General features: G+C 48.4%; 1 protein-coding gene across 1 annotated transcript in view; it reads right to left on the bottom strand.

Moving 5' to 3' along the window:
• Nucleotides 1–8,235, bottom strand: part of Trib3 (tribbles pseudokinase 3) — a 20,250-nt gene extending 12,015 nt beyond the window's left edge. Inside the window, exon 1 of the mRNA XM_023714936.1 lies at nucleotides 7,861–8,235. The gene's annotated coding sequence lies outside the window, so the exon portion shown is untranslated. The remainder of the gene's footprint in view (nucleotides 1–7,860) is intronic.
• Between the last annotated feature and the right edge of the window lie 489 nt (nucleotides 8,236–8,724).

Here is an 8,724-nt window from a genome sequence, read left to right on the forward strand (position 1 = left end):
AAAAAAAAAAAAAAAAAAAAAAAGATTGGAGTTGTTGCTGAGTCATTTCACTGCCCTACTTTCTTCTGGTTGACCCCCTGCTCTCTGCTAGTCCAGAGGCCAGAGGAGGAAAGGATTCTGGAGTTCAGGCCTGGCCTCTGCCCAGCCCTCCCCTTTCTGAGCAAAGCTGCCTCTCTGTCCAGCAAGTTGCATCAGAAACCCTTGTGCAAGGTGCCCTCTGGGCTAGACACAGCTCTGCCCCAGCTTCCACCCCATCCTGCTCCCTTTGGCCTCAGAAGACACTGAAGTGACCTCAGGGAGTGACCCGGCAGTGGCAAGGACCCAAGGAAAGGCTGGGGCAAGGTGCTAAGAGGTTTAGGCTTCCTGAGACTGGAAGGTGCTCCTCAGCAGCCCAAAGCCCACTCCATCCACAATCCCTTCTTGGAGCAGAAGACTAGGCCAGCATCCTAGACTGAGCCTTGATCTTCGCTTCTAGTCATAGACTTATCTTAGACAACTAAGTTATTTAGAAAGATTATAGGCAGTCAGACAAGCTGGGCCCTCCAGAAGTCTGTGCAGAAGACAACCGTGGGTAGAGGTGCATTCTCTGCAGGATGGGCCTCAGGACAAAGAGGGATGTCCACATTCATATATCTTCCCTAGGGATTAACAACAGTGGTGATATTCTAAATAAGCATCAGTCACCTTAAATGATCATTCCCTCCTGGAAAATCCTTGTTTCATTCCACGCATGCTGGCTATGCAACTTGCTTTCCCATTTGATCCCCATTTAATCAATATTACCTAGCGACTATATTTGTAATATTAGTTGACTACAGTTTTGTCCCACCTTGAACCTGCCTCACCTTGTGGCTTTCCTCAATGAAACTAGAGAGCAGCTGAAGCTGAAAATCAATCACACCTATGGGGTAAGACAAAGCCCACCCCAGAACAAGGGGAGCTCTTAGAGCCAGGGAAGCAAGCTGTTCCAGTTTGCAAAGTGGTTGCTGGGTAGAGAGGTTGAAATTGCCATCTGCCTCCTGGGTGTGTAAATAAAAGCTCTACAGTCCTTGGGCAGTTCCTTTTCCTTCCAGAGAGAAGGCTCCACCTGACCCCAGCCTTTCTCTCTTTTCTTTTCTTCAACCCCTAGCCATTTTTTCCCTGGGAACATTGAACTATGCAAGATGCAGCATAAAACACCCTTGAGGAGTGGGGTCCGTGGGTAACCCGTTTTCTGGGATCCCTTCTGTCCATCTGAGAAGCTTGTTTTCTCTCAATAAATTCTTCCTACTCTTAATCTCTATTGTTCCTAGGGTTCATTCATCAATTTTAAGGAAAATGAATTTGGCATTTCAGACATCTGGCAAGTTGGAAATTATACCCCCTACATTATTTGGTTTGTTTGGTGCTTATATATCATATGCCCTATATCAGGCTGAGCTCTGCTGCCTGACACTGGCCTCCAGGGCAACTGAAACATTGGATGTGGTCTGGGTCCTGATCTCTGCACCCCACTGACCCTTCATTCTGGCCCCACATTTCACCCTGGCACACTGGCGAGGCACTCACCTCCGCCCATCCTAATCTGGATTTGAATTGTAGCCACTAACTGAGTTACAAGCCTGGAGGCAGGTTAGTTCTACTGGATCTGTTACTCAGCACCCCACCCCTAGAGAAACCCCAGCTCTAGCCAGATATCTTTGTCACAGGCTATCCAGACCAAGAGCACTGGCGCTCATGCACAGGCCCCAGCTGCCCTACCTCTGGACTTCTCTCTTGCTCCAGGATGAGGATGGCCAAGATGGTAGCTAATACCAGGCTGGGGCAGGTGCAGGAAAGAGGACAGGGCCTCTGAGGTCAGAGCTGTGGGGTGGAGGGACCCTAGTCTGGAAGGATTGAATGGTGCACGTAGCCAGCTAGGATGTCTAAAGTAAAGCATCCCAGCTCAAGTCCTAGCCTCTGTCACCTATCCTTCATTCAGTGTCCATGTTCCCATCACTAACTCATACTCTTCTTTCCCAGAGCACCCTGTTCCTTTCATCATCATACCTATTAGAATTCGGCTATGGATCGTCAGACTTAGCTTGGGCATAACAGTTCTACCACTTAGTCTGTTTTTCAGCAGCCACGTTACTCTCAGCAAAAACTGCAGCCTCCAGCTGCCACCTCACCAAACACAGGGCAGGTTGTTGTAAAGAAGAGATAAAGAGCAGGAGAGATAGCTCAGCAGACTAAGCACCTGTTTAGGCAAGCCCAAGGACCAAGGTTCAAAACCGGGCACAGGGGCCAGAGAGACGACTCAGTAGAATAAGTGCTTGCCTGGCAAGCTCAAGGGCCTGAGTTCAATCCCTCGTTCTTCAAAAGAAAAAAAAGGGGCTGGTGAGATGGCTCAGTGGTCTAAAGCACCTACTTAGAACAAGCTCAGCAAAGCACAGGGACCGCAGTTCAATCCCCCAGCACCACATGCCAGCCCGCCCCACCCCCTGGTGGGCTGAGCTGGCCACACACACACACACACACACACACACACAATAAATAAATAATTTTTTTTTTTTAAAAAAGAAGAAAAAAACAAACAAACAAACAAAACCCAGCACCATATGCCGCACCTGTCCTGCCCCCAGGCATGCTGAGCTGGCCACCAAGACCCAGTTTGTGGCACATGCGTGTAATGCTGGGGAGGCTGAAAGCAGGAGGATCACTATGAGTCTGAACTGCGTAGTGAGACCCTGTACCAAATACATAAAAGAAGAAGAAGAGGAAGGAGAAGGAAGAGGAGGAGGAAGAGGAGAAGAAGAGGAAGAAAAGAGGAAAAGGAAGAAGAGAGAAAGCAGAGCAAAAAATTTTGCCAGCACCAGACCATCTGATAACATCCACTGGATGCCCTGGGAACTTTGGCCACTGATGTTTTCTCACACGTCGTCACACGAGGCCCCTGCCTGACACCTTACAGGATACTTTGCCTGGTCTCCTCACTTAATCCCCTTTCCAAGCCCTATAAAAGCACTGCTTTTCTTTGTTCCCCACAAATGGTCATTTTGCCCTTTGTCTACCTGCACCCAGGTATATTAAATCTCTTGCCTCTGCAAAGTTCTATTGGGTGATCACCAGGGGACTCGGACCCCTACTGTTTATTACATGGATGTTTTCAAATTTTGTTTAGTGTCTGTCTCCACTTTTTTTTTTTTTTTTTTTGAACTGGGGATTGAACTCAGACCCTTGTGTTAACCAGGGAAGAGCTTATTCTACTGAGCCATCTCCCCGGCTCTTGTCTCCACTTCTTACTGCTAACTTCTGCCAAGACAGGCACCTGCTGGCTTGGTGCCCAGTGAGTCTCCAGCCCCTGCTGCAGCCTGGCACATGGTGAGGGCTTGGTGAGCAGCAGCTGAGTGTGTCCCATTGTGAGGTCTGGGGAGTGTGCACTGTGTAAGGAATGGCACAAGGCAGAGACCCTTCAACAGGCTTTTATGAGAACAACACGGCATACGGTTTAGTATCTGGGTGCAGGCAGACAGAGGGCAAAAAGGCTGTCTGTAGGGAACAAAGCAAAGTGGGCTTCTTTATAGGGACTGAAAGAAGGCAGGGGACATTAGGAAGATGTTAATAAGCACTAGTGGTCCAAGTTCCCTGGCTGTCTTGCACCTCAGTGGGCAGAGTCCTAGAGGCATCTGAGAAAAGATTTTGGGTGTTTTCAGAGTCTGGGGATCTGCAAGATTTCATCTTTTTTTCTGTAATAACCAGTGCTGCAGTACCTGCCTGAGGTCTGAGAGAGAATGAAAGAGCAGCCCTGAGCTCAGTTCTGCAATCAGAGTGGCTGAGTCAGAGATTCATGGTTTGCGTTTTTCTAGGAATCTCTCCAAACTCTTCATGAAGGTGATTTGAAATGATGTCAGCACCTCCACATGAGATGGGGGAAAATACTATAACTTCTGACCCCCTAGATGTTGACATGCTGAGTTCATGTTCCCCAAAATCGAAGAATCAATTGTAAGGAACAATGGAGTTTCAGAGCAGAAAATTGATTGCAGGAGACAGCTCTTGCCTGAGAGAGACAGGAGGGGACCTAGAAAGTGTGTGCCCATGAGCCCACTTCTCAAAGGAAGTTGTTTTTTGTTTCTTTAAGGTACCGGGGATTGAACTCAGGACCTTACACTTGCCAGGCAAGTGCTTATTCTATCTCTCCAGCCCTTGAAAGGAAGTTTGATAGAGTAAAACCACAAGGTTCAACCCCCAGTTCCACCAAAAGAATAAAAAATAAGTGGCCAGGGAGATGGCTCAGTGGAATAAGCACTTGCCTGTTAAGCAAAGGGGCCTGAGTTCAAACTCTGGTTCTGCAATAAATAAATAAATAAACCCACAAGGTTGTGGGCCGGCCAGATAGCTCAGAGGACTAAAGCACCTGCTTAGGCAGGCATAAGGACCAGGGTTCAATCCCGGTGTGCCATACTGGCCCTGCCCCTGGGCGCGCTGAGACGTAACTGAGACTGGGTGTGGTGCTGTACACCTGTAATCCCAGCCCTTGGGAGGCTGAAAATAGGAGGATCACTATGAGTCTGATCTGTGTTGCAAGACCCTGTAGACCCTGTACTAAACACATAAAAAAAAAAAAAAAAAGGATATGCACAAGGTTGGTACAAAGTAGGACAAAACTATGGGCAACCAATCAGAGTGTAAGTCTGGTCACTTAGGTAATACTGACCCAATAAGGAAGCAAGTCACTGTACATGGAAAGAACAAAAACTTGAAGAGATAGCTCAGGAGGTCTTGGTGCCCCACCCAGGTGACTGATGCATGTTTAGAACATTTTTATTTTATTTTATTTTATTTTATTTTATTTTATTTTTGCGGTACCAGGGATTGAACTCAGGACCCTGTGCTTGCCAGGCAAGCACTTATTCTACTGAGCTATCTCCCCGGCCCAGAACATTGATCATTATTGTTCATCCTTCAGGAAAGCATGTAGGTGGCCTTGACCTTAACTCACAGCTGTAATTTGTTTTCATCCTTTGCACTGACTTCAAGGGTCCCGCCCTGTCTGACTGTCTATAATATTTCTATCTAACTTAGCTGTCTATGATTAAGCCTGTACCTATCTACCTTGAGCTAGCAGAGCAACCAGGGACCTGTTTCCCCATCACTTCCATGGCACTGAATGTTCTCAGTTTCTGACCTCAGTTAATCTGGAAATGAAAATGTCTTTGTACAGCTTTGACAGGGTTTCCTTTTGAACTGATGAAAGAATCTTCCATCTTTTTTTTTTTTTTTTTTTTTTTTCTTTTTGTGGAACCAGGGATTGAACTCAGGCCCCTGTGCTTGCCAGGCAAGCGCTTATTCTACTGAGCTATCTCCCTGGCCCCAAATCTTCCACCTTTGCAGTCCCAAAAGCAGAAGAGAAAGAGGTTTGCCCACACTCAGTACTTCCAGCTACTTTGGTGGCCAGTAGACACTTGTCTCCTAAGGTGGGCCAGTGGTGATGAGAGGAGGCAGAGGTGCTGTCTCAGCAGGTGTCCCCAGCTGGACACCGTGCCCCGACAGCAGTCCCAGCTCGCTCTGCTTCTTTGGTCCTCCCCAACCTCCATCATCTCTCCACCTCTACACACCACACCCCTTAGGAACTCCCCCTCTTCCTTAGGAAGCTATCACCCTCTCCCTGCCACTTGATCTTCTCTTGGACCAGAGTTTCCAAGAGGCTGGGCTGGGTGACATCTGGCCCTCCTAATGGCCCACGAGGCATCAGGGAATATGTTGGAATTTGAAGGCTGAGTGTGGAGGCATACACCTATAATCCCAGCACTAGGGAGGCTGAGGCAGTAAGATTGCTGTAAATTTGTGGCCAGCCTGGACTACATAGTGAGACCCTGTCTCAAAAAGACTAAATAAATGAATAAATAAAAGAAAATAAAGAATCCGAGGCTGCCTAGGCTGGTCCTGCCCTTAGTTGCAAGTCTGTACACACTGTGAGCCAGTGTGTACACCTGTGTGCTGAGGGGTATATATTGGTGTATATGTGCATGCATGCATTTGTGTGTGTGTGTGTGTGTGTGTGTGTGTGTGTGTGTGTGTGTGTGTCTGTCTGTCTGTCTGTCTGTCTGTCTGTCTGTCTCTTTATAGCAACCTATAGTCAAAGGCAAAGTGCTTGGGTTCTGGGTTCAGGACAGACTTTAGCCTCAACCCCTGAACTACTTCTAATTACCTGTATGATATACCCAGTTGCCTGTCCTCTCTGAGCACTGGATCTCCTGTCTCTAAAGTGGGGACAGTAACAAGTTGGGGCAGAACCCTGCTCACCTGAATGAGTCATCCTCACTCCTTCCTGCTCCCGGGCTTCCAGGACCTTCAGCTCCATGTTTAGACTCCTCTTCCAATCTCATGTCAAAGGTCACCTTCTCAGAGGGGCCTTCCTTGGCCACACATACAGCCTTGTGCCTACCCTGCCCCTGTCATTGGCCCCCTCTCCCCAGTTGTTTGCTTTGATGTAATGGTTGGGCATGATGTCATCTATGCATTAAATTGCTTATTCTCCTAGGTTGGGTCCTCGGCACCAAAACCAAAAAATAAACCTTCCCTAAAATTGCTTTTCTCTGTCCCTCCTGCCCCATTAAGGTGGAAGAGCCCCTGTGTCTCACACGGGCCCCTACACCTAGCAGAAATGCAGTGAAAATGTGCGGAATGAAATGGTATGACATCCCCGGCACAATGCCTGACACAGCATGAAAACAGCCTTGGCTGGGTGTGGTGGAGCACGCGTGCAAGCCCAGCTATCCGGGACACTGAGGCAAGAAGATCAAAAGTTCAAGGCCAGCCTGAGCAATTTAGAAAGATCTTAGCTCAAAATTTAAAATATAGATACATTAAATGTATAAAAATATAAATATTACCTGCTTAGGCAAGTGCTGGGACTGGGGTTCAATGCCTGGCACCACATGCTGCGCCTGCCCCACCCCCGGGGGCAGGCCACATTCCCTTTTTTTTGAGGAACCAGGGATTTGAACTCAGACCTTTGTGCTTGCCAGGCAAGCGCTTATTCTACTGAGCCATCTCCCTGGCCCCAAGCCACATTCTCTTGTCCAGGCCACATTCTCATGTGAGCTTGTCACAGGTGTGCTCCCTGAATGTGTGGATCGGTGTGCCTGGTGACCTTGGCCACCCTCCAAATCTCAGCCTGCACTGCTATCCAAGAGAACAGCCACTGTGACCTGGCATGGTGGCACTGCCTGTAATCCCAGTGCGGGGGAGGCTGAAAACAGGAGGACTGCTGCAAGTGCGAGGCCAGTGAGTCAAAGGCCAATCTGAACTACATAGCAAGACCCTACCTCAAAAAATCCAAAATATACTTTTTTTTTTAATGGTTTTATTTATTTATTTATTTATTGTGTGTGTGTGGCCTGCTCAGCCCACCAGGGGGCGGGGCTGGCTGGCATATGGTGCTGGGGGATCGAACCGTGGTCCCTGTGCTTTGCCAAGCATGTTCCAAGTAGGTGCTTTAGACCACTGAGCCATCTCTCCAGCCCCCAAAATATACTTATAAACTTAGGTTCTTTTTTTTTTTTTTAGTACTGGGGATCAAACTCAGGGACCTTGCATTTGCCAGTCAGGTCCTTACACTGCTGAGCTATCTCCTCAGCCCTACATTTATATTTATTATTTATATATTGTATCTATGTACTTATTATTTACATATTATATTCATGTAAATATTGATTACTTATATGCTATATTTATATAAAATATTTATTATACATTATTATTATTTGTTGTTTAAAAAGCTGAATGACAGAGCTCAGTGACAGCACTTGCCTCACTTGTGCCTGGGCGTGTGCAGGGGCACACACTCACCCTCTCACATAGTTTTGCTCCCCCAGACACTGCAGCCCCACTTACCCTGGCTGGACGCTCTCTGTGTCCATGGTCCTCTTCACTCCCAGCCAGCTGGTGTCAGGCCAGCTATCACTGGGCACCTGCGGGGCTGTGTCTTGTGTCCATGTGGGTCTTGAGGGCTCCACTGTGCCAGGCTAGGCCAGGCACTCCAGAGTTGGGAAACAATTTTGCTCTTTCCCTCATTTCACCATTTATGTATTTAGCCAGCCTGCCTGCCTGCCTTCTTTCCTTCCTCCCTCCCTCCCTCCCTCTCTGCCTGTCTCCCTTCTTCCCCTCTCTCCTTCTCACTCAGTTACTTCAGTCCCCTGCTTGTTCCTTCACGGCCTCTGGATCTGGCTTTGCTCCTGGTCCCCACCCCATCCCATCATGCATGTGCTGAGCTGGATTCAAGGGCAGGTAGTGACCTCTCTTCCCCTGCCAGCTTGGCCTTGGACCCCGCCTGTTGTGCAGCCCAGAGGACATCCTGTTTCTCTCCCTGCTCCCACCTGACCATGTGTCCTGGGCCAGACACTTGTGAAATCCTGTTGGTCTTTTCCTCTCTAGCTCCCAGATGACCTGACACAGAGTTTGGCTTTGGCAAGGCTGGGATAGGAAACTGACAGCCCTGCTGACAGCAGCGCAGGCCAAGATTTGGAGGGTGGCCAAGGTTGCCAGGCGCATCGATCCACACATTCAGGGAGCACACCTGTGACAAGCTCACATGAGAATGTGGCCTGGACAAGAACAGGGCAAGTGTACATGGGAGTCCCGTCATGGCACATCTGTCCACTCTTGGGTCTGTCTACATAGCAGGCGGAGGCAGACACCACTGCCATTTCCTGGCTGTTTGGCCCGTGAAAACCATGGCATCTCTCTAAGGTTAAATTT

Source organism: Octodon degus, unplaced genomic scaffold (assembly GCF_000260255.1).
Source record: "Octodon degus isolate 3935 unplaced genomic scaffold, OctDeg1.0 scaffold00037, whole genome shotgun sequence".
In the NCBI taxonomy this organism is placed as follows: Eukaryota; Metazoa; Chordata; class Mammalia; order Rodentia; family Octodontidae; genus Octodon; species Octodon degus.